Source organism: Oncorhynchus mykiss, chromosome 3 (assembly GCF_057628025.1).
Source record: "Oncorhynchus mykiss isolate SJ-2025 chromosome 3, ASM5762802v1, whole genome shotgun sequence".
NCBI classification, from domain to species: Eukaryota; Metazoa; Chordata; class Actinopteri; order Salmoniformes; family Salmonidae; genus Oncorhynchus; species Oncorhynchus mykiss.
In genome coordinates this window covers 35,197,716-35,224,161 of record NC_143024.1, presented here as the reverse complement: position 1 = coordinate 35,224,161, position 26,446 = coordinate 35,197,716, and the positions used below count along the sequence as shown (strand labels likewise).

Genomic DNA, 26,446 nt, shown 5'->3' with positions numbered 1-26,446 from the left:
ATCAAATAACCATCTGCGTTTGTGCTGAGGCAATGAAACAAATCTGTTTTTCTCTGCTCTAATCGATTGAAATGGGTCTGACAACTGAGCCAAAACATTGAGATTATCAACGTACTGTGTCTTATGCAGTGAAGGATGTCTCTCTCATAGCAATTCTTTAACAATGAACTGTATAGTCATTTAAAATAGAGCACAACTCAGATCCACTGAGATTTGTATGTTGTGGCAGACTGAATAGTTTTTTTGTCATTTCATAAAAGGCTATGGGATATTGCTGAATCAATCCAAGGCAATGAGGCAGGTTAAAGGAGGTTTTTAATCATTTCAAAATGCAAAAATATTATATTTTACAAATAAGATAGCAAAACAGACTTAACTATAGATGTGTACATAATTTACATTGTTTTGGAATTTTGGTTTGTGTGTACCTACACAACAAGTGTACATGAAAGAAGAGTGGCATATTTGAGTGACACTAATCCACAGGACTAGATACAGCCATAAAGTAACCTAGAGCATGGAAATGTCCACGACCTACATTTGACATTGAATTTCACAAGGTACTGTTCGCCATTAAAGTTTATCATTGTTTCTTTAATGGCGAGTAAGATTACTCAGGCACATATTTTCAATACCCTGTGATCGATAAACATTCAGGAAAAATAAACTGTGTGAGGTTACATGAATGTTATGCAGTTATATTATCATTGAAGCATTGTTGCTGACTGCAACATCTTACCAAATTATACAGTATGAAATTCCGCAGATATAAAAAGAAAACGACTTGCAAAAATGATCTTGAATTCTCTGTATTTGATGTGTGCGAACTATCTTACTTTGTTATAAAAAATCAAATGGAAATAGGATTTAAAGCTTAAAAGATTGCTTATAATATGACATGGAATTGGATACATTCTTATGTACAGATTATAATTTCATCACCCGCTGGACACTGTCATATTCTGATAGCTAAATAATACTCCTGTCCCCAAAACAACATGAATTTTCGTAAACTAGAGGCTAGTCAAAAAGTGAGCCATGAAATGTTACTGTACAGTGAAACTGATTTAACTACAGTATTTGAATATAGCCTAGTACAATATTCTATACATCTATTATGTAACTACAATCATGTGTTTGCATATTATTATAGTTTCATAGAGCCTTAAGCAAATGGTGAGTATGCAGTCTCTGAATGGATCCTCTGTGGATAAGCTTAAATAGTTATCCTCAGGTCAGAGGGCAATGCTTGGTTGACCTGGTTGACCTGTATTGGCAAGTTGACACATGATATCCACACTTACTATATATCTGTATATCAGATCCACCAAGCACACCTGATATGAGTGAAACGAACCTTGACCCTTTAAGAGCATTCCTTATACACATGAACATGTATAATATTTCATATCATCATGTAGTAACGGCAAATTCGTTTTGTAGCACTGTTATTGTAATGTTTAATAAATACTTGAATAAAGAAAATGACACCATTTTTTTTTAAATGACAACATAGTTTAAATAAACTGGCTTCTAGACAACCACTGTTCATTATTTTCTTCTCCAAGATATTTAGGATGATAAGTCATCAGATATATATATACACAGTTCCTTGCGAAAGTATTCGGCCCCCTTGAACTTTGCAACCTTTTGCCACATTTCAGGCTTCAAACATAAAGATATAAAACTGTATTTTTTTGTGAAGAATCAACAACAAGTGGGACACAATCATGAAGTGGAACGACATTTATTGGATATTTCAAACTTTTTTAACAAATCAAAAACGGAAAAATTGGGCGTGCAAAATTATTCAGCCCCCTTAAGTTAATACTTTGTAGCGCCACCTTTTGCTGCGATTACAGCTGTAAGTCGCTTGGGGTATGTCTCTATCAGTTTTGCACATCGAGAGACTGACATTTTTTCCCATTCCTCCTTGCAAAACAGCTCGAGCTCAGTGAGGTTGGATGGAGAGCATTTGTGAACAGCAGTTTTCAGTTCTTTCCACAGATTCTCGATTGGATTCAGGTCTGGACTTTGACTTGGCCATTCTAACACCTGGATATGTTTATTATTGAACCATTCCATTGTAGATTTTGCTTTATGTTTTGGATCATTGTCTTGTTGGAAGACAAATCTCCGTCCCAGTCTCAGGTCTTTTGCAGACTCCATCAGGTTTTCTTCCAGAATGGTCCTGTATTTGGCTCCATCCATCTTCCCATCAATTTTAACCATCTTCCCTGTCCCTGCTGAAGAAAAGCAGGCCCAAACCATGATGCTGCCACCACCATGTTTGACAGTGGGGATGGTGTGTTCAGCTGTGTTGCTTTTACGCCAAACATAACGTTTTGCATTGTTGCCAAAAAGTTACATTTTGGTTTCATCTGACCAGAGCACCTTCTTCCACATGTTTGGTGTCTCTCCCAGGTGGCTTGTGGCAAACTATAAACGGCACTTTTTATGGATATCTTTAAGAAATGGCTTTCTTCTTGCCACTCTTCCATAAAGGCCAGATTTGTGCAATATACGACTGATTGTTGTCCTATGGACAGAGTCTCCCACCTCAGCTGTAGATCTCTGCAGTTCATCCAGAGTGATCATGGGCCTCTTGGCTGCATCTCTGATCAGTCTTCTCCTTGTATGAGCTGAAAGTTTAGAGGGACGGCCAGGTCTTGGTAGACTTGCAGTGGTCTGATACTCCTTCCATTTCAATATTATCGCTTGCACAGTGCTCCTTGGGATGTTTAAAGCTTGGGAAATCTTTTTGTATCCAAATCCGGCTTTAAACTTCTTCACAACAGTATCTCGGACCTGCCTGGTGTGTTCCTTGTTCTTCATGATGCTCTCTGCGCTTTTGACGGACCTCTGAGACTATCACAGTGCAGGTGCATTTATACGGAGATTTGATTACACACAGGTGGATTGTATTTATCATCATTAGTCATTTAGGTCAACATTGGATCATTCAGAGATCCTCACTGAACTTCTGGAGAGAGTTTGCTGCACTGAAAGTAAAGGGGCTGAATAATTTTGCACGCCCAATTTTTCAGTTTTTGATTTGTTAAAAAAGTTTGAAATATCCAATAAATGTTGTTCCACTTCATGATTGTGTCCCACTTGTTGTTGATTCTTCACAAAAAAATACAGTTTTATATCTTTATGTTTGAAGCCTGAAATGTGGCAAAAGGTCGCAAAGTTCAAGGGGGCCGAATACTTTCGCAAGGCACTGTATAATTTCTGTATGTTAAGGGTGCACTGAGGATCTAGCTTTCTGAAGGCAGACCGTGGCCCTGTGTCCTTGTAGAGCCTTCACCCTCATGGGGTGACACAGTCAATGTGTCCCAAGTTCTCTCCCACATAACCTTAGATAAGCTTCATGGTGAACTTGCCAGCATCCCCTCCACCCCCTCCCCCTCCCCCTCCTCCTACCCCCATTGAGGTACGGGGCACATAGTCGATGGTGGCTGTGTGTTTGATTTGCCCCTTGCTCTGGCTCCAGAAGAACATGAAGACGAAGCAGATAGCCACTGAGCTGAGGAAGGACAGGAAGCCCATGGTGGTGGCGATGATCAGTGTCTTGGCATCAAATGGGTACTGGTTGGCCACCTGGGCAGAGGAGTTGGCAGTAGGGGCGTGTGAGGACTCTATCCAGCCTTCGTCGGTGAAAAAGGGCATGGTGCGGTTACGTGGGAAACCCTTCACATAGAGGCTGACGTACAGGCTGTCGTTGCCAGCTGCGTTGCCCGCCGTGCACTGGTATGTGCCGCTGTCCTGAACCTGGGCATAGCGTACCTCTAGAGTCCCATTGGACAACACCCTGATGCGCCCCGTAGTGGAGAGAGGAATCCGCTGGGCTGACAACCAGGTAAAGGAGGGCATTGGGTCACCATCTGCCTTGCAGGAGAAGAGCACCGTAGTGCCCTCCTCCACCCTGACCTCCTGGGATCTGCGGTCTACAATGCGGGCCTGCCGGCAGGTGAACAATCTCGGGAGCTCTTTCTCTGAGAAGTCCCGGAATTCCCGTTCTCGCACCATGTCCGGTGTGGAGCAGGTGGGTTGGCGACCGTCAAAGTTCAGGCGCTGTCGCCGGCGGACCACCCAGAGTAGTCGGCAGTCGCAGGCCAGGGGGTTTCCATCCAGCCGCAGGACCTGCAGATTCCCCACCGAGTGGAAGGCACTGTCCTCCAGTGTGCTGAGCTGGTTGGATGTCACGTTGAGCAGACGGAAGTATGCCAGCCCCCTGAAGGCCCCTGGCTCGATGCGGAGCAGGTTGCCCCCAGCCAGGTGCAGTTCCTGCAGCCGCAACAGGTCCCCCAGCAGGTTACCCTGGATGGCTGTGATGGGGTTGTAGGACAGGTCCAGGTAGCCCAGGTAGACCAGGTGGCGCAGTGCCTGGTATGGGACAGCACTGAGATTGCAGCTGCTGATGACCAGCGAGGTGAGGTTGAGGCCAATCAGGCTGTTGCTGGCCAGCTTGTCCAGCAAGGGCCAGTGGGAGATGACGAGGCTACGCAGCCGATGCAGGCGGCGGAAGGCATTGTTGGGCAGCGCCGAGATGGTGAGGCGGATCATGCGCAGCCGAGTCAGGCTCTGGAGCTGGGATAGTGCCTCGGTGGGGATGGAGGTCAGGTTGCTGCGGTCCAGATTGAGCTCCTGCAGGTTCTGCAGGCCGGTAAAGGCCCGCTGGGAGATGAACACCAGGTCATTCTCCCCAGCCTCCAGCTGGTGAAGGCTCACCAACTCACGGAAAGTAAAGTCCAGAAAGACCAGGATCTCGTTCTCACTCAGGTCCAGGAAGCGCAGGCTGGGCAGTCCGGAGAAGACCCCCACAGAGATGATCTTGAGGCGATTGCTCCTAATACACAGGGTCTTGAGGTTCTGCAGGCCCTGGAAAGCCTCCACTTCAATCATGGCAATGACATTGTCACTAATGTCCAGATCCTCTAGCTGGGTCATGCCAAAGAACTGGCGACGACCCAGCATCTTCAGCTTGTTACGAGATAAATTGATGCGCTGGGTGCCACTAGCGAAGCCCTCAGACACAGAAGTCAGCTGTTTGTCAGAGCAGTTAACTTCTAAAGTCTCAAGCCGACAAACACACCTGGCAGGGCAAGGCCAGGGGAAGTCCCCTGCTGACACGCCCAATAATCCACACTGGAGCAAGATGCTCCATGCCCCCCATCTGACAACAGACTCCACAAACATCTTGCCTCCTGCCTAAAAATGGAAACAAAAAGGTTATGAGCAGTCATGCTAACTCACAATGCCATAACAGATGAAAACAAAGGTCTGAATATATTTTAGTATTTGTTAAGGAACTTACCGATTTACTGTGAGGATGCAGGTTTTCATAACCAGTGGTGGTCAAGTTGGGATCAGACTTGAGTTAAGTCTTCTATAAGAGATGATGTTCTGTGAAAAACATGTCCTTGCAAGTGGCCTAGAGAGACAAAAGAGACAGGAATTAATCTCCCACCCAAAAAACAAAAGCAAGGATCCTTTGTAGCATTTGTAAATCATGGATTGCAAATGCTATATTTATGGACAAAGCATGAGTTTAACATTTTGAGATAAACCTAAAACAAAAGTGGTGAATTTGAGAGTGGAATCAAGACAACATGTTTTTTTTTTAAAATCCACATTATCAACGTCAGAGCATAATTAAGGTACTATTCAGAGCAGATGTCCTAATTACTATCGACCTACATCTCTGTTTAACACAGAGAACATCTCTACTAATTGATTACCAAATAATACATTGTTTACCACTTTTACTCTGCAATTTATATCCTCAGTCTAAGCTGCAGGCTAAAAGGTAGTGATACGGTAATGAAACACACGCCCATGACCGTGCCCCATCTTGATCTGCACAAAACAAAATCCTCATTAGTGCATCCAGACCTATGCTCACTGATTCTAAAAACACTGATGAAGGCCAGTTCAGATGGGAGCTGTGCCCCCTGGCCAGACATCTGTATTAGGCAGGCTATCTGTGGTCAGGGCCAGTGACACGTGACATGCGAAGGCAGATGTGCGCACGTAGGCTATACAGGACCAAGTTGAGAAGGTCGAGTAGGGAATAGTCTAACATTCCCATAGGAGCACATCGTACATACCCCAAGAAACAAAATGGTTTTGTCGTACTGTGCAGGCTCCTTTTCAATTCATTAAGCAGGACAAGAAATTAGGGAACATTTTCAACTACACTGTATTAAAAGGGATAGTTCAACACTTTGGCATTTAAGCCCTTTCTTCTACTTACCCAGAGTCAGTTGAACTCATGGATACAATGCTAGCAGCTACTGTAGACTTCCAGTCATTGCACTAACGCTAGTAAGCAATAGCTCCAGAAACTACCTTTGACTTCCTTTAAACTGCACACAGACACATACATTTTTTCATTTGACTCTGGGTAAGTAGAACAAAAAGGCTTAATTGCCAAAATCTCAAACTGTCCTTTTAAGTACAAATATATAAAATATAATATGACATACATTTCAGCAACATTTGTGATTCAACTATGGTGCAAATCAGATTTTGGGAATGCTTTTAAAAGTTTTAATCCTGATGATGACGACTAAAGCACTGACTAAAGCACTAACTCTTATACCGACACAAATGCCAAAAACATTAGTTGTAACTGCAACTGCATTTAGATCTAGCCCTCAAACACCAAAAGGCTAAATCTAAATTGACAACATCCAAAGCAGTGGTGTAAAGTACTTATGTAAAAATACTTTAAGGTGCTACTTACAGTGCCTTGCGAAAGTATTCGGCCCCCTTGAACTTTGCGACCTTTTGCCACATTTCAGGCTTCAAACATAAAGATATAAAACTGTATTTTTTTGTGAAGAATCAACAACAAGTGGGACACAATCATGAAGTGGAACGACATTTATTGGATATTTCAAACTTTTTTAACAAATCAAAAACTGAAAAATTGGGCGTGCAATATTATTCAGCCCCCTTAAGTTAATACTTTGTAGCGCCACCTTTTGCTGTGATTACAGCTGTAAGTCGCTTGGGGTATGTCTCTATCAGTTTTGCACATCGAGAGACTGACATTTTTTCCCATTCCTCCTTGCAAAACAGCTCGAGCTCAGTGAGGTTGGATGGAGAGTATCTGTGAACAGCAGTTTTCAGTTCTTTCCACAGATTCTCGATTGGATTCAGGTCTGGACTTTGACTTGGCCATTCTAACACCTGGATATGTTTATTTTTGAATCATTCCATTGTAGATTTTGCTTTATGTTTTGGATCATTGTCTTGTTGGAAAACAAATCTCTGTCCCAGTCTCAGGTCTTTTGCAGACTCCATCAGGTTTTCTTCCAGAATGGTCCTGTATTTGGCTCCATCAATCTTCCCATCAATTTTAACCATCTTCCCTGTCCCTGCTGAAGAAAAGCAGGCCCAAACCATGATGCTGCCACCACCATGTTTGACAGTGGGGATGGTGTGTTCAGCTGTGTTGCTTTTACGCCAAACATAACGTTTTGCATTGTTGCCAAAAAGTTCAATTTTGGTTTCATCTGACCAGAGCACCTTCTTCCACATGTTTGGTGTGTCTCCCAGGTGGCTTGTGGCAAACTTTAAACGACACTTTTTATGGATATCTTTAAGAAATGGCTTTCTTCTTGCCACTCTTCCATAAAGGCCAGATTTGTGCAATATACGACTGATTGTTGTCCTATGGACAGAGTCTCCCACCTCAGCTGTAGATCTCTGCAGTTCATCCAGAGTGATCATGGGCCTCTTGGCTGCATCTCTGATCAGTCTTCTCCTTGTATGAGCTGAAAGTTTAGAGGGACGGCCAGGTCTTGGTAGATTTGCAGTGGTCTGATACTCCTTCCATTTCAATATTATCACTTGCACAGTGCTCCTTGGGATGTTTAAAGCTTGGGAAATCTTTTTGTATCCAAATCCGGCATTAAACTTCTTCACAACAGTATCTCGGACCTGCCTGGTGTGTTCCTTGTTCTTCATGATGCTCTCTGCGCTTTTGACGGACCTCTGAGACTATCACAGTGCAGGTGCATTTATACGGAGACTTGATTACACACAGGTGGATTGTATTTATCATCATTAGTCATTTAGGTCAACATTGGATCATTCAGAGATCCTCACTGAACTTCTGGAGAGAGTTTGCTGCACTGAAAGTAAAGGGGCTGAATAATTTTGCACGCCCAATTTTTCAGTTTTTGATTTGTTAAAAAAGTTTGAAATATCCAATAAATGTCGTTCCACTTCATGATTGTGTCCCACTTGTTGTTGATTCTTCACAAAAAAAATACAGTTTTATATCTTTATGTTTGAAGCCTGAAATGTGGCAAAAGGTCGCAAAGTTCAAGGGGGCCGAATACTTTCGCAAGGCACTGTAAGTCATTTTTGGGGGTATCCGTACTTTACTATTTATATTTTCGACTACTTATACATCAAAATATAGTACTTTTTACTCCATACATTTTCCTTGACACCCAAAAGTACTTGTTACATTTTGAATGCTTAGCAGGACAGGAAAATTGTCCAATTCATGCACAGAACATCCCTGGTCATCCCTGCCTTTGATCTGGCAGACTCATTGAAGACACATGCTTCATTTGTAAATGACGTCTGAATATTGGAGTGTGCCCCTGGCTATCCGTAAATTTTAAAAACAAGAAAAGTGTGCAATTTGGTTTGCTTAATATAAGGAATTTATACTTTTACTTTTGATACTTAAGTATATTTTCAACCAAATACTTTTAGACTTTTACCCAAGTAGAAATTTACTGTGTGCCTTTTACTTTTACTTGAGTCATTTTCTATTAAGGTATCTTTACTTTTTACACCACTAATCAAAAGTTAAAACCTGAATAAACAAAAGTAAAAAGTGATAGCCTACATATATTTCCCCCAACTGGCACAATGTGATGACATAATCATGTTTTTGCTGATATCTTGTAAATGAATCCAATCAGCTTACTAATTGTGGCATTGCATTTGAAAAATTGGCCCCAAGATCCAACTGAAGAAAACATTCACTAGCTGACAAAGTGTTGTCAGGCACATCAAGACTTATGAAGGAGGACTATGGACCGATCCATTGCTGTGATTTAACTACTGCTTAAAACCAAAATACAAGTAAATATGGGTACAATATAGCTTGCAATTATTTACCGTTACCATATTTCTTTGTTCATGCCCTTTCTAAAATATATCATATACTACTCTAAAAATGCTGAAAATCTACAATCCAATATATCAAATGAATATGCATATGATGTCTAATACATCAATATTATAAATATACAGTGCTGAGCTCAGTCAAACCTGCGGGAGCTGCGGTCTCTCAGTCCAACATCATAGAGACACTTTCTCACTCTGTCTTTTCTCGACACAGCCTTATTACTGACCGGCCAACTTGAAATCAGTCCCAGAGTGGCTTGTCTCATCCCTGCTATTCCCGAAAATGGTCTTATAGCGACTAGAAGGGCTGACTCAACCCATCCACTTGAGCTCAGACGCTTGGAACTGCTTGAGCCATTCTAACACCATAGTGCAAGCTAACATAAATGAACCGTGTTGATCCCTCAGTGTGGACTTGTGAGAGACAGAGACTGGCAGGTGCATGACATCACGGCAAGAAGCTAGGTGGTCCGAATGAGGCAGGGCTGTCAGAGGTTGAGCCTCCAGCCACAGTGTTATAGAATTCCTCCTGCTCTACAGTACCAATCAAAAGTTTGGACACTTACTCCTTCAAGAGTTAGTTTATTTTTACTATTTTCTACATTGTAGAATAATAGTGAAGACATCAAACTATTAAATAACACATATGGATTCATGCAGTAACCAAAAAAATGTAAATATATTTTCTATTTGAGATTCTTCAAAGTAGCCACTCTTTGCCTTGATTTTGCCTTGATAACAACTTTGCACATTCTTGGCATTATTTTAACCAGCTTCATGAGGTAGTCACCTGGAATGCATTTCATTTAACAGGTGGCACAAAATTAATTTGTGGAATTGTTTTCCTTTTTAATGCGTTTGAGCCAATCAGTTGTGTTGTGACAAGGTAGGGGTGCTATACAGAAGATAGTCCTATTTGGTAAAAGACCAAGTCCATATTATGGCAAGAACGGCTCAAATAAGTAAAGAGAAATGACAGTCCATCATTACTTTAAGACATGAAGGTCAGTCAATCCGGGAAAATTTCAAGAACTTTTAAAGTTTCTTCAAGTGCAGTCGCAAAAACCGCAGAGTGAAGGAAAAGCAGCCTACAAGTGCTCAGCATATCTGGGAACTCCTTCAAGTCTGTTGGAAAAGCATTCCAGGTGAAGCTGGTTGAGAGAATGCCAAGAGTGTGCAAAGATGTCATCAAGAATCTCAAATATATTAAAAAAATATTGATTTGTTTAACACTTTTTTTGGTTACTACATGATTCTATGTGTGTTATTTCATAGTTTTGATGTCTTCACTATTTTTCTACAATGCAGAAAATAGTTTTAAAAAATAAAGAAAAACCCTTGAATGAGTAGGTGTGTCCGAACTTTTGACTGGTACTGTATGTCCATGCATACACCATGAAGCTAGATTGCAGCCAATGGTCCTGACCTAGTGGTCACAAAGTGACCAGACCCTGGGTCAGGAACCTAGACTTCACCCACTTTGGATTCCACAGTCACACGGTATCATTTTCCTTTGCATTTATGCTAAGTACATTCTTACGGGTAAAAATAGAATACTATTTCAAGTATTGTTCCAATTGAAATAGTTGTTGAGGAAGGTGTTGAATGAAGTCTGTCCTGGGTGGGTATTCGGTTTGCTATTGTTTTTAACTGGACAGTTGATGGCAAAATGCCTGACTGGCCGATATGTAAAACTTTTGCATAACACCAAAACCCACCGTCCAAACCTGTGCAGTGGCCAGCTCTTATCTAACAGACAACCACAACGCCAAATGCAAACAATCTCATAGCCAACCTGATGTAACATCCACTCAGACAATCCCATGGCAGATCCACAAACCATGTTTGGTGTTTGGGTTGGATCCCACTGTTGCTTAATTCTTTCAAACATTTGGACTTTGCCACTCAGCTCTCCCCCACCATCACATAAAACTCATCAAGTCCGCTCAGCTGTCATCGTGTTACATCAAACTGTGGACAGATGTCAGAACATTCTGAGTGTCAAAACAGTGACCTTGCCTAGCTACAGAATCCCCATTACTGACTCCATGGAATGACTTTAGGTAACCAAAACTGTGGCTCATGAGCCTCCTTCTCATTTTGACATGACCCACAGCAGAAACAGAGCAAAACAACAACCCCAAACTAAGTTTGATCTGTTTTTTAATGTGATTCATTGTTTTGAAGTGGTACGAGAACAGTCTTGTCTTGTGTTCATTCATTGTATTGAAGTCAGTCCTCAAAACAGACACCCTGGCAGACTTTTCCTCCCCTCCCCACATTGGTCACTCTCTAAATCACCATGGGGTTAGAAATAGAATGCACAGTGTAAGCCAGGCTGCACTTTGACACTTGTCTAAGTGCTATTCTTAGACCAATTAAGATGGCTGAAATTAAACAACAGCACGGACCAGGGGGCCCGGGTGTGTGCATCCACTCTGTTGAAAGTGTCTCAGTGTGTATATCTGTATGTTTTTATGTGCTAGAAAGACATTGTTTATTGCTCCTGGCACCTGCCCCTGTGTACCAGCCTCTGTGATATGCACCAGAGTTCTACAAGCGTGTATTAAAAGGTTTGTGAGCAGAACAGCTGCTAGGCTGAGGGGGAGAGAATAGCAGTGCTCTTCAGAATGCCAGATTTTTTTTTGCCATTGGGTCTGCCAGGGAAAGGAGAAAGGGCTCGTAAACAACCTCAAGTCAAGCAAGCCATTTCTGATTCAATCACTTTAAAACATTTTGTAAAGACAACGTATACCTCAATAATATTGCAGTGTGTGTGTGTGTGTGTGTGTAGACCTACGTTAGATAGATTGTGTAATTGCATTACACTAAGCATATAGGGAAGCCATAAAGAAGAGTATGTTTGTCTGGCTGTAAGCTTGCAACTGTGACAAATATGATTATATTAACTGTGTGACACTGTGCCCACATTTGCAATTGCATTTGTTTCATCTGGATTTAATGTGTTTTATACAAATGCCTTTTGTGTGTATTTGCAACTTAAATATCTGTGGGTTTTGGAGAGTTTCTGGTCTTTGTATGGTGGAATGTGTGTCTGCGTCGGGATGCTTAGGGTTAGGCGTTATGCATTATGTGTGTGTGTACGCGTGTGTGCGCTCTGAATATGTTTGTATTTACACGCTCACTCTTTCTCACAGGCAGAGGCAGAAGTGGGTCACTATGACAGCCCACTCAAATCAATCTGGTACCAGAGACAGTGTTCCGTCGTATTGCAGGGTGCACTATATTATAATTCTTTATCAAGGCAGTCAGTTAAGTCACTGCTCGCACAAAGTGCACTGTCTGCAAAATTAATAATAGCACAAATAAATGAGAAAAGATAATTGGTTTCAGTGCAGCACTGATGTGACATGCCGAATGAGGTCGTTTTAGTTAATAGTATTGACAGATTGAATCCAACGAGGTACAATGAGAGAAAGAACCATGTCTGACAGGAGTAGATGGATGGTAAACAAGGATTCCAGCAAGCACGCTTTAAAAAAAGGTACTTGATTCTTCTGAAGGTGGACTTCAGCAGTCAGGAAACTTTCCGCCTATGGGGAGTATACCAAGAATATATAACAGCGGCCAATTGTACCATTCTTGGGTTACATTGGGCCTGTTACAAGGTCTCCTTTAGGCTACACTTTCATTAGAATGGCCTTCCATTTTCAGCATACCCTCTGTGCTTTCACTATTCCAAAACAGCTTTGAGAGGACAAAGAGATCAACCTCTTGAAAGAGAGCCACAACAGTTTGTTACGGGTTGCGTTTTTTTTTTTTTTTTACAGAAAAGCAACTACACTACATAATCCTCCACACACCACTGGACAGGTGGAGCTTTTCCCTTTTGGCACACTTACCGGGCTGCTTGCTAATCTGATCAGAGCCAGCCACAATCCTAACTTGATTCCAATAAAGGTAAACAGCTATGGTGGTGCTAAAGCTATAGCGTTGGTCCAATCATGTGGAACGCTAATGGAATGCACATACTGTCCTCTCTGGGTACGGCACATACTGGGGCTGTTATCTCATCCAATAAATGTGATAACCGCGGTTGAGTCTGAAAGAATACATCATCAAAGAAAGGCAAAGAGACACCGTGTCCATTTCCTTGTGACCTCAGAGTAAGTATGCAGGTTTTTCAACCATGCTTCATTTTGCTCAAATAGATTGGTTGGGAAATTAACAATGAGGTTTTATTATAGTGCTGTGATGTTGTGTTTACATCATTGATTCGTTTAATAAGTCCTCTGATATGCAGAAACACTACAGCAACTTAATCAAATTAAAAGGTAGAATGAAAACATGCATAAACATTAGTCCTAGTCCTTTAGCACAGTCTCTCATAACCACTGCAATTGCGAAAATAAGTAATTTGTTGGTTTCACATGAGCCCAAGGGTATTGCCATTTAAATCTTCATATTGTGACTTTTATTATGTATGCATAATGTTTATGCACAATCCTTCCAAATGGGTCTTGTTTGAGGCTACTGAAATGGCATAAAAAAAAGAGAATGACAGAAACAATCCTTTGAAATTGTCAACCCAGCACAGAGTTGGTGTGAACAGAATGCATTATCCTCCATAAACAGGTTTTTAAACCAACTCTCCAATACTAGTGATGGGCAGTTCCATGTAAAAAGCCCTATGAGCATTCACATGTGAAGTTAATAGGAGCACATCAAATTTGGTGTGAAATGAAACCTACGAGAGTCAATATTTCTGGGGGGAAATAAATTGTCCACCATTGTCCATGGTATAAATTAGGAATAAACAAAGGCTTTGATTTCTGGTCAAACAGATGGAAAAGGGGTCTTAGAAAACATCTAGCAGAAAAAGTCTTAAAAGGTATTAGAATTTTTTTTTTTTATTAACAATTTGCCTTCTCTAAGTTTAAGAAATATTGCCTAGTATCATTCAGTTACCAAAAACCCACATATCTTTAAAGATATTTCCTAATTTCTCTCCCTCATGAGGGAGGATTATGAAAGTTCACATAACAAGTAACGGTAGACCAACCAATTAGTTTTGTGTTTTTACTAATAACAATTTCGTTCATAATTTATTAAGTGATTAAAACTCATTATTCTGTTAACAAACCGTTAAAAGAATAACCAAAAAATCTGTAACAGACTGACTGCAACTGAATGGCTACAATGGGAATTCATAGTAGTCAGAAACCACAGTTGGGTCACCTGCTACTGTCCTCCCTTCCACTGGCATACTGTTATGTTCAGCTCACAACTGTTTTCTTTCTGTCAAGTGGTGGTCAAAGCAAGAGTTTGAAAACAATCTAGTTAAACCACCTCTTACTGACATCTACCCATGTGCCACCTCTCTTTCCATTTAGTGTAACCCCCCCCCCCCCCCCCCCACCCCCACCCACCCCCACCCACTGAGCACTGAGCGACACCGGACGTCCATGGATGTTGAAAAGCAGTTGAAATTTAGTCAGCCCAAATCTGAACCAATCATATATGTCTGTTTCACAAGTTTGGACAGCACAGTGCAGCACAGTACAGAAGTCAGTAAAATGCAGTATAGTTTAGTACAGTAGAGCACACTAGAGTAGAGTACAGTATAATTTACTCTATTGTACTGTACTATACTGTACTTTATTCTAATATGTGCTGCACTGTGCTGTACTGTGATGTCCAAACTTGAAACATAAATGTCTATGATTGGTACAGATTTGGTCTGGTCAATAGTGATGCATTGTGGGTACAAACCCAGCTAGCACATAATGTTCTGAGAACCATATGTTTCTTAGAGTTTGATGAGAGTGTGGTTGTCCATTGTGAATGTTTTCAAATTGTTATTTCCATAAAAACCACAAGAAAACATTAGTAACGTTAGAGAATGTTCTAAGAATTTAATTTAAAAACATTTACATTCCGTTCTCAGCATCAACAAAATGATCTATATCCTCTCTCTTTAAGTGTGTTCAGGTGCATTGGCTGTGCCAACTTAGTGGCCAGATCTTAATGAGCGCACCTTAAGAAGTGCTTGTTTCCTTTGAAATGGGGTCTGTTTGAATAGACTAAAATGAACAGTTTTGTTTGCATAAACAAACATGTCATGCTACCTCCATCCTGGTGGCGCAGTGGACTAATTCCATGGAAAACAACAGAAGATTATAGGTTCAATGTGTTCAATCTGTGCTTGGAGTTCAAAAACCTAACCTAAAATAAGATAGCAGTTTATTAAAAGTCTTATTGAAAAATTCTGTGAAAGTTTTAAAGAAGTTATTCAAGTACCTCCAAATGAACTATAATCGCCGTTCACAGAGCTTCAGTAAAACCACCCAGGAAAGCTTTCAAGGTACCAGAGTAAAACATCAGAATCTCAGAATCTACCTGTAACCTACTGTAAAATAAGTGTTCTTAGAACAGCCGAAATGTTAACTTCTGTTAGCAGAACATTAAAATGTTGTTTTTTTTTAAGTTATGTTTTACCAGTCAGGAAACACATGGCTTCATTCCAACAACCAATGTGAAACCAAAAACAGTAGTTCCCACAACTTCCAAGGAACCAAATGTGCTAGCTGGGAAGGCCAAATATTTGATGGGTCATATGGATGCATTGACTGGCGAGAATGCAAGAGTTGTTTATCAATAGCACACACACACACACACACACACAAATTTTTAATCAAATCAAATTTTATTTGTCACATGCGCCGAATACAACAAGACCTTACTGTGAAATGCTTACTTATAAGCCCTTAAAACTTCTTATGGCGGCAGGGGCAGTATTGAGTAGCTTGGATGAAAGGTGCCCAGAGTAAACGGCCTGCTCCTCAGTCCCAGTTACTAATATATGCATATTATTATTAGTATTGGATAGAAAACACTCTGAAGTTTCTAAAACTGTTTGAATGATGTCTGTGAGTATAACAGAACTCCAAACAGGAAGTGAGAAATCTTAGATTGGTCGATTTTCAACCCATCCCCTATTGAATTCACAGTGGGATATGGATGAAGTTGCACTTCCTAGGGCTTCCACTAGATGTCAACCGTCTTTAGAAACTTGAATGAGGCTTCTACTGTGATGTGGGGCTGAATAAGAGCTGAATGAGTTAGGTTACTGGCAGAGAGCCATTTCCTGGTCGCGCGCATTTCACATGATAGCGACCTGCGTTCCATGGATTCTCTACACACAAAGCAATTCTCCGGTTGGAACATTAGTGAAGATTTATGGTAAAAAAAATCCTAAAGATTGATTCTATACTTAATTTGAAATGTTTCAACGACCTGTAATATAACTTTTTGAAGTTTTTGTCCGATGTTATGCCTGACCTGCACGAGCGTTTGGATATGTGTACCTAACGCCCTAACAAAAGTAGCTACTTGGACATAAATAATGGACATTATCGAACAAATCAAGCATTTATTCTGGAACTGCAATTCATGGGAGTGCATCCTGATGAAGATCATCAAAAGTAAGGGAATATTTATAATGTAATTTCTGATTTCTGTTGACTCCAACATGGGGGGAAATTTTTATTTGTTTTCTGAGCACTGTCTCAAATTATTGTATGGTTTGCTTTTTCCGTAAAGTTTTTTTTAAATCTGACACAGCGGTTGTATTAAGGAGAGGTGTATATCCATGTCTAACACTTGAATTTTCATCGACATGTGTAATGAGTATTTCTGTCAAATGATCTCTGCAAAATCACCAGATGTTTTTGGAACGAGTGAACGTATCGCACCAATGTAAACTCAGATTTTGTTTATATAAATATAAATGTTATCAAACAAAACATACACGTATTGTGTAACATGAAGTCCTATGAGTGTCATCTGATGAAGATCATCAAAGGTTAGTGATTAATTTTCTCTCTATTTGTGCTTTTTGTGACTCCTCTCTTTGTCTGGAAAAATGGCAGAGTTTTTCTTTGGCTTGGTGGTGACCTAACAGAATCATTTGTGGTGCTTTCGCTGTAAAGCCTATTTGAAATTGGACACTGTGGTGGGATTAACAACAAGATTACCTTTAAAAACGGTATAAGACGCATGTATGTTTGAGGAATTTTCATTATGAGATTTGTTGTTTTGAATTTGGTGCCCTGCACTTTCACTGGCTGTTGTCATAGAAGTTTTAAATAACAGCGCAGTTCAAGAAGAGTTAAGAAAATATTTACAAAATAAACTTAAGTAAAAAAAATAATAATTAAGTAACAAAAAAATAACAATAACGAGGCCACATACAGGGGGTACCGGTACTGAGTCAATGTGTGGGGGTACAGGTTGGTCGAGGTAATTTGTACATGTAGGTAGGGGTGAAGTGACTATGCATAGATAATAAACAACGAGTAGCAGCTGTGTACAAAACAAATGGAGGGGGGGGTGTCAATGTAAATAGTCCGGTGGCCATTTGATTAATTGTCCAGCTGTCTTGTGGCTTGGGGGTAGAAGCTGTTAAGGAGCCTTTTGGTCCTAGACTTGGCACTCGGTACCGCTTACCGTAGCAGAGAAAATAGTCTATGACTTGGGTGACTGGAGTCTCTGACAATTGTTTGGGCTTTCCTCTGACACCGCCTATTATATAGGTCCTGGATGGCAGGAAGCTTGGCCCCAGTGATGTCCTGGACCGTATGCACTACCCTCTGTAGCGCCTTACGGTCAGATGCCGAGCAGTTGCCATACCAGGCAGTGATGCAACCGGTCAGGATGCTCTCGATGGTGCAGCTGTAGAACTTTTTGAGGATCTGGGGACCCATGCCAAATCTTTTCAGTCTCCTGAGGGGGAAAATGTGTTGTCGTGCCCTCTTCACGACTGTCTTGGTGTGTTTGGACTATGATGGTTCGTTGGTGATGTGGACACCAAGGAACTTGAACCTCTCAACCTTCTCCACTACAGCCCCATCGATGTTAATGGGGGCCTGTTCGGCCCGCCTTTTCCTGTAGTCCACGATTAGCTCCTTTGTCTTTCTCACATTGAGGGAGAGGTTGTTGTCCTGGCACCACACTGCCAGTTCTCTGACCTCCCTATAGGCTGTCTCATTGTTGTCGGTGATCAGGCCTACTACTGTTGTGTCATCAGCAAACTTAATGATGGTGTTGGAGTCGTGTTTGGCCATACAGTTGTGGGTGAACAGGGAGTACAGGAGGGGTCTAAGTACACACCCATGGGGGGCCCCAGTGTTGAGGATCAGCGTGGCAGACGTGTTGTTGACTACCCTTACCAACTGGGGGTAATAATAGCCAGTGTAGAATAACAAAAATGTTCTAAATTTGCGTACCTATTCAGTAAACATCATCCATAATTATGCAATTCTGTATAGAATGGTTGGTTGTTTAGAATCAAAACTGGCACGTGCACAACTATGGGGCAAAACAGACGGGGGTTGGCTTAGATTGTTGACAGCATGTAAACTACACTGAACCAAAATATCAATGCAACGTGTTTCACAAGTTGACATTGTTTATACACTGCTGCTACTCATTGTTTATTATCTATGCATAGTCACTTTACAAATTACCTGGACTAACCTTGTACCCCACACACATTGACTTTGTACCCCCTGTATATAGCCTCGTTATTGTTATGTACATTTCTTATGTTACTTTTTGATTGATTAGATTTTAGATTTTTTGGTAAAATTTTTTTTAACTGTAATTCTTGAACGGCATTGTCGGTTAAGGGCTTGTAAGTAAGCATTTCACAGTAAGGTCTACACCGGTTGTATTCGGGGCGCATGTGACAAGTCAAATTTGATTTGAAATATAAGATCCCAGAAATGTTTCATATGTACAAAAAGCTTATTTCTCTGAAATGTTGTGCACAAATTTGTTTACATCCCTGTTAGTGAGCATTTCTCCTTTGCCATGATAATCCATTCACCTGACAGGTGTGGCAAATCAAGAAGCTAATTAAACAGCATTGTCTACAGCACAGGTGCACCTTGTGCTCGGGACAATAAAAGGCCACTTTAAAATGTGCAGTTTTGTAACAACACGATGTCACAGATGTCTCAGGTTTTGCAAATGGCATGCTGACTGCAGGAATATTCACCAGAGCTGTTGCAAGATAATTTAATGTTAATTTCTCTACCAAAAGCCGCCTCCAACATAATTTTTGAGAATTTGGCAGTACGTCCAACCAGCCTCACAAGCGCAGACAACGTGTATGGCGTCGTGTGGGCGAGCAGTTTTCTGATGTCAACATTGTGAACAGAGTACCCCATGGTGGGAGTGGGGTTATGGTATGGGCAGGCATAAGCTATGGACAACAAAAACGATTGCATTTTATCAGTGGCAATTTCAACCCTGAGGCCAATTGTCATGCCATTCATCCGCAGACATCACCTAATGTTTCAGCATGATAATGTACTGTCGCAAGGATCTCTACACAATTCCTGGAAGCTGAAAATGTCCCAGTTATTCCATGGCCTGCATACTCAGCAGACATGTCACCCATTAAGCATGTGTGGGATGCTCTGGATTGACATGTACAACAGCGTGTTCTAGTTTCCACCAATAGCCAGCAACTTCGCACAGCCATTGAAGAGGAGTGGAACAACAGGCCACAATCAACAGCCTGATCAACTCTATGTGACGGAGATGTCGCTCTGCATGAGGCAAATGGGGGTCACACCAGATACGGACTGGTTTTCTGATCCACACCCCTATCTTTTTTTTAAGGTATCTGTGACCAACAGATGCATATCTGTATTCCCAGTCATGTTAGATTAGGGCTTAATATATTTATTTCAATTTACTGATATCCTTAAATTCTTTGAAATTGTTGCATGTTGTGTTTATATTTTTGTTTAGTATATATTTCATCTCCAATGTTTATTGAAAAGAAATACATTTGCAGAATGAGAACTTGTCCTTCAAATACATCGTTACAGTTGTTGATTAGCTAGCTAGCACATATTTGCCATATTAGCATTGACAGGAAATTAGTCAAAACACCTTAAAACAAGACATGGTATCAAGAACAACATAAAAGTAGCTGAAACGACTCCCCACATGGCAGCTTCTTATCATTGCTGCTAGCTATCTGGTCATCCAGAATCACAACAACACACCGCCTTCTGCCCCAGTAAAGCGTTTGCATTGTTTTTGTGATGTCAGTTAACCTGTCTACAGTACAGATCAAGGACACACGATGTCATTCTGTTACCATCATTCTGTTACCGTGTGTTAATCCACTTCACTGTAATTCAATAACCAAAATATGTATATATTTTTTTCAAACTCAAGGTGTCATACACTACATGACCAAAAGTATGTGGACACCTGCTCGTCAAACATCTCATTTCAAAATCATGGGCATTAATATGGAGTTGGTCCCACCTTTGCTGCTATAACAGCCTCCACTCTTCTGGGAAGGCTTTCCACTAGATGTTGGAACACTGCTTCAGGGACTTGCTTCCATTCTGCCACAAGAGCATTAATGAGTTTGGGCACTGATGTTGGCCGATTAGGCCTGGCTCGCAGTCTGTGTTCCAATTCATGCCAATGGTGTTCGGTGGGGTTGAGGTCAGGGCTCTGTGCAGGCCAGTCAAGTTCTTCCACACCGATCTCGACAAACCATTTCTGTACGGACCGCGCTTTGTGCACAGTGGCATTGTGATGCTGAAACAGGAGAGGGCCTTCCCCAAACTGTTGCCACAAAGTTGGAAGCACAGAATCATCTAGAATGTCATTGTATGCTGCAGCGTTAAGATTTATCTTCACTAGAACTACGGGGCCTAGCCTGAAACACTAAAAATAGCCCCAGACCATTATTCCAACTCCACCCGTTAGAATTATGCATTGGGACAGGTAGAGTACTCCTGGCATCCGCCAAACCCAGATTCATCTGTCGGACTGACAGATGGTGAAGCGTGATTCATCACTCCAGAGAACGCGTTTCCACTGCTCCAGATTCCAATGGCGGTAAGCTTTACACCACTCCAGGCAACGCTTGGCATTGCGCATGGTGATCTTAGGCTTGTGTGTGGCTGCTCGCCCATAGAAACACATTTCATGAAGCTCCTGACAAACAGTTATTGTGCTAACTTTGCTTCCAGAGGCAGTTTGGAAATCGGTTGTGGGTTTTGCAACCGAGGACAGGCAATTTTTACACGCTACGCACTTCAGCACTCGGTGGTCCCGTTCCTAGAGCTTGTGTGGCCTACCACTTTGCGGCTGAGCCGTTGTTGCTCCTAGACGTTTCCACTTCCCAAAACAAGCACTTACAGTAGACTGAGGTAGCTCTAGCAGGTCAGAAACAAACTGACTTGTTTCGAAGGTGGCATCCTATGACGGTGCCACGTTGAAAGTCACTGAGCGCCTCAGTAAGGCCATTCTACTGCCAATGTTTGTATATGGAGATTGAATGGCTGTGTGCTCTATTATATACACCTGTCAGCAACGGGTATGGCTGAAATAGCCGAATCCACAAATTTTAAGGGGTGTCTAGATACTTTTGTAGATATAGTATATCATAGCTGACACCCATTATTTCTGCAGACATCTTTGAATCTTAATTCAGAGTCGTTTTTGGACAACGTGGTCACATAAAACACTGATGGAGATTTCACTGTCATTTTGTTACCAAACTTTACATCTGTACTGTTCTTCGAGTAAAAGTATTTTTGTAAAATGTTCTGTGGAAATTGATGAAAGTAGTCTTTGTGCATCGAGTAGTGTGGTTTGTTTAACCTTGAAATCAATGTTTTATGTTTGGCATACTATTAAAGTGAAATATCATCTCACCAACATTATTTTACAGTGGAATTGCCTTGATGTTAATCCCCTGGACTGTAAGAGTCAAATTGGAGCAGAATGGATGAAAGTGTGCAAGGATCTGTGGCGCATTCTTCCAGGTTCAAAGGGCAAGGTCATGCGGTAGAGGGGTCACACTCCCACTACAAAAATGGGCATATTTTTTTTTAAATAATTGGGGCCAGATCTTAAAGGTGCAATATGCAGAAATCGTTCTGCCATTTCCTGGTTGCTAAAATTTTAATAGTTTGCCTTATTTTAGTTTATGTGAGAAAGCAAGTAATATATAGAGAATTACTGTACCATCTAAACCTCTGTGAGATATCTTTTCAGTAACCAAAAATATTGTATTTTCAGCTGTTTGAAGCTGGTATACAAAACCGAAAGTAAAAGACACAAAAACTAAATTTAATGAATGGGAAACACATATAGAACAGATCTACCGCTTCTTAGACTTGCTTTCATTGTGAATGATAGATCTATAACCTGCACTTCTATGTGAATTTGGTCAGGTCACCCAAAATGTTACATATTGTATCTTTAACAATTGTGTGTGTGTGTGTGTATATATCATTTTTTTAGTGCCATACTAGTTAGTGCAATACTAACAAGTAATTGTTCAAATATATATTTAATGCAAAAAAATAGATTAGTGCTTGATGGAGTCACACCTGCCCAGAAACGAAATAATACATCTTAATTGTATGCATTTAAAGACTCCCATATGGCTCCATGACACATATTAAAAAGATATGGCCGTTTTTATAGTGGGAGTGTGACTCCGTTACCGCGTGACCTTGCCCCAATGCTTTTAACTAAGCCTGCTATTAAGGACTGCAGATGAAGCTAAAAGCTGCAGCTGAGCAACCTGTCGAAATATATTCTCATCCCTGGACTGTTGGGACTGTATAAACAGCCCTACCTCACATAACTTTGAAATTAAGAACAAGTCCATTTACATTTCAGTAATGACGACCAAGCAAAACAAAGAAGGCACTGATGAAAAATATTTTCTTGCTTGACCCAGATCAGGTCAGGTTGATAATTAAAAGTCAGGATAAATCATTTCCCTAACAAGGATACTGAAATACTTCCTGTGCATAAAGCACCTCCTGATTAAAGTGCCTATTTGGCCAGTCACCAAAAGGTACTCTTTGGCACTCTGCTTTGCCAGTCGCACTTCATTGTTGTGATATTCTCCTTCTTCTGTGATAAGCGCCTTCTCTCTGGCTGGGGAAAAAAAACGTACAAAAAAAATCTACAAACTGGATAACATTATTGTATCTTTCTCTCTCCCTTGATGAATTATAATTGAAATTTTAATTTTAATTTATCAGGCTGCAGATAAAAATCAATTATGAAGGTGAAAATCTATCATAAACGTCTAATTATCTAATTATACGTTTTAATGGATATTTATATAATTGGCTCATCCAACGTATTCTAAATGATAAGAACATTTACCAGGCTCAATCAGGATTGCTTTAAATATATATACCAATATATTGTCACGACCGGAAAAACTTTGCATTCTGCATACTTACATTGGAAGATAAATCCAGGTGTCTAGACTTTGCTTCTTTGACAATATAGCCTAGCCAACCCAGGTACTGTATTTTTGTATATTTATTAATATTACGTTTGTGTTTTTGTTACTTCCATATTAGGTTGTGGACCTGTTCAAATGTTGAGTCAAAGGAATAAAATGGAAATCACAGTCACCATTTTGGCACTTATTGTGGGATTAAAGTCGAAAGCCATGTCAAGAACTCGTTTGAGCTGATCTCTGTCCAGAAGCCCACGTTGACCATAAAAACTATTACATGGGGTCTGAATTAGGCTGACCCATAAATCAATAGACGCCAAAGGGCGACAACACAAGTCCGCTCCTGTACAAAATATTGCTGCCCACAGGTGCTTGGTTCATATTATTGACAAGTAGCCAACAATGCAGATTGGTAAATCAGTAGCCTATGAAATGTCTGATATAAAAACACAATTGCAAAATCAATTGGGGTTACACAATTTAAAATGTACACTGAAATTTGTATACAATGATCGAAAACTCACCAGCTAATGACTTCAATAAAACGTTGATAGTAAAACATGTCCATATTTTACGCACAACTCCAAACGTTCGGGTTCCTTCTCGCCTAAGCTTTTCGTGTCGGTTGCTGGTTGATTTATCATGTTTTACAAGAATTTAAAACATATGCCTTGAGACCTTACACAATTTAATTTGTCCTCCTTCATTAATTTATTCTGACTACTGCACCACCCTCTGGGGTAGGATAATTACGCTACGGAAAATAATTTAGGTCGACTACTTTATTCTCTTCTGACGCTATCGAAAGCCCGCCTTCTTGCCCTGCTTGTGCTCTTCTGCGTGGTAGTGACGCTCTTGCTCGAGTCGCAATTGCATCCCACAGAAAAATATCAGAATTACCTCAAGCGAACTGGAGGAAAGTAGCCTATTGATGTACATCAACGAACCAGTCAACTACATGAATGGAACCCTTGTCCATGAGGACATAGTGCAACGACCAAGTGTGTAAGAACGAGTTCATTGTAGGCTACCATAGGCAAGACACCAGCTGTATAGAAAATAAATACATATATAGAAATAAAAAACTATAGGGCAATCACAGACTAAATTCATCCCCTTCAGGGTTCAGTTGGAGAGCCCATGCCTCAAAGTGTGCATACACATGCATGCAATCATTCGTGGATTTGCCACACTAATCCTCACAAAACATTATTTGATATTTTAATTGGCACACAAACATATTGGTATGTTTGATTCTAAACTGAAATTGAGCATTCCTTTTAGGTTATACAAGAGATTTATGTTCAAGAAGAATTCTGTCTAGCACAGGGATTTCGCCACCATATTCAAGTGTGGCCAACCTGACAATGCCCTGTGAGCTTTACAAGTCAATCCAACTCCCCATCAATGGGATTCGGGCAAACTACTCTGGGTTTTGTTTTAATCTAACACTGTGACTGCTTCGCAGAAAGAAGCCAGATGGGGTAGATGTTGGGCCTTGGCTCCCACTAGTAAATGGTAGATTTGGGCTCAACCTCAGTTCCATTTTAATTAATCCTCATCAGTTTACCTGGTGTTCTCTGATTGGAGCAGGGCAGACTTGCGATTCCTCTCTATGGAGCATAACATGGAGCATCTGCCAGACGGTATGTTCCTGATGAGGAGCTAGAGGAAAAGTGCCCCTGAAACTGAGGCAGGTGCAGAAGGTTATTGCGTTTAACAACACTCATGGCCATGTTCATTTGGAGAGACTGCCTCACAAGGGAAAATGTCAAAGTGTTTAAGGTTAAGTTTATGCATCAACTCCAAATTTTTAAGGTAATGTTTAAGGTTAGGCATTAACTCTCAATTGTTAAGGTAAGGGTTAAGGTTTGGGATAGGCTTAAAAAATATATATAGAAAACTACTTTCTATCACTGGATTCAAACATTCAACTTTTGGAATTAGAGGCAGATGCTTGAAGGTGACATTGCTCACTGTTGCCCCTAGTGGCTGGTTTCCAGGTCATCTCCTGACATCCTCGGACATGGATGGACAGCAGAATACTAGAATACTGACTTGTATCATGGGTGACCTGCCTGCCTGGATTGATGTAAAAAAAAATGCATTAGAGATACATTATGTATTGATTGCACAGGAGTCCCACACTCTCCACATGACATTCTGTGACAGTGTTGTTCACTGAGGTGCATTAGTTGGCATTGGTTGCTTTGCCAACATAATGTAGCTGATAGTCATTTAATTCATTTTAATGACCAGTATGTTACATTTGCTGTAATGATCGTGAGTAGCCTTTTATTTCTCTGTATCTGAAACTGGTGCGCCATCCATTAGTGATTTGGGAGGACAGTGGCACTCTTGGCAAAGCCCAAAGGACCTTAATTACGTTTGGCCACTGGGGGGAGAATGTCTAAAATGAACAAAGGGAGATGGAGCCGGTTCTCTATAATTAACCAGGTTCACCTTTACCACCGAATGGAGTTCACTTACTTTAATCTGAATTACAGTAGTACAACAAAACAATCTAGTGGACTACATTAGTGTCACATACTCCATTTCACATATATCAGACCTGAACGAAATCTGAGAAAACATGATGAGGAATGATTTGCATCATTGTCAAAATATTTAGATCAACATTGTTGATTAATGTAGATAAATATTTCGAGCCAAAAAACAAAACATGTACAGAATAACAGAAAGATAATGTTGTGTTTCATCAGAATGATACCATAAAGGATCATAATCTGTACAATATGAATAATCGTTGTGTTTTTCTCTGCGTAGGAAGGAGCCTGAAATTAAGGATGAGCTCTTTCTTGAGGGTTTTTACTTTTTGTAGCGGCTGCCACAGACAGCTGGTCAAAGACCTGCTAACAGGCTCTGCTTGGTTAGCGGCCAGCACTTCGTTTTGTAACCAAGAAGATTACATTGGGATTATTTGTTTTGGGTGGCTCTGATCCATCCTTAAATGTTTTTATATAATGAAAACAAGGGGAAAACAAAAACAAA

At 40.8% G+C, this 26,446-nt stretch overlaps 1 pseudogene across 2 annotated transcripts; it reads right to left on the bottom strand.

Annotated features, from left to right (window-relative positions):
- Positions 1–1,731: 1,731 nt before the first annotated feature.
- LOC110514708 (leucine-rich repeat and immunoglobulin-like domain-containing nogo receptor-interacting protein 1 pseudogene) lies at positions 1,732–24,274 on the bottom strand (annotated as a pseudogene). 2 transcript variants are annotated; one of them, XR_016494591.1, is made up of 3 exons: positions 9,307–9,638; positions 5,321–5,437; positions 1,732–5,214 (listed from the first exon to the last, which is right to left on the bottom strand). The product of XR_016494591.1 is annotated as a leucine-rich repeat and immunoglobulin-like domain-containing nogo receptor-interacting protein 1 pseudogene, transcript variant X2 (transcript). The 2 variants fall into 2 exon arrangements; XR_016494590.1 differs by lacking the exon at positions 9,307–9,638 and adding an exon at positions 23,959–24,274 and having other exon boundaries at positions 1,738–5,214.
- Between the last annotated feature and the right edge of the window lie 2,172 nt (positions 24,275–26,446).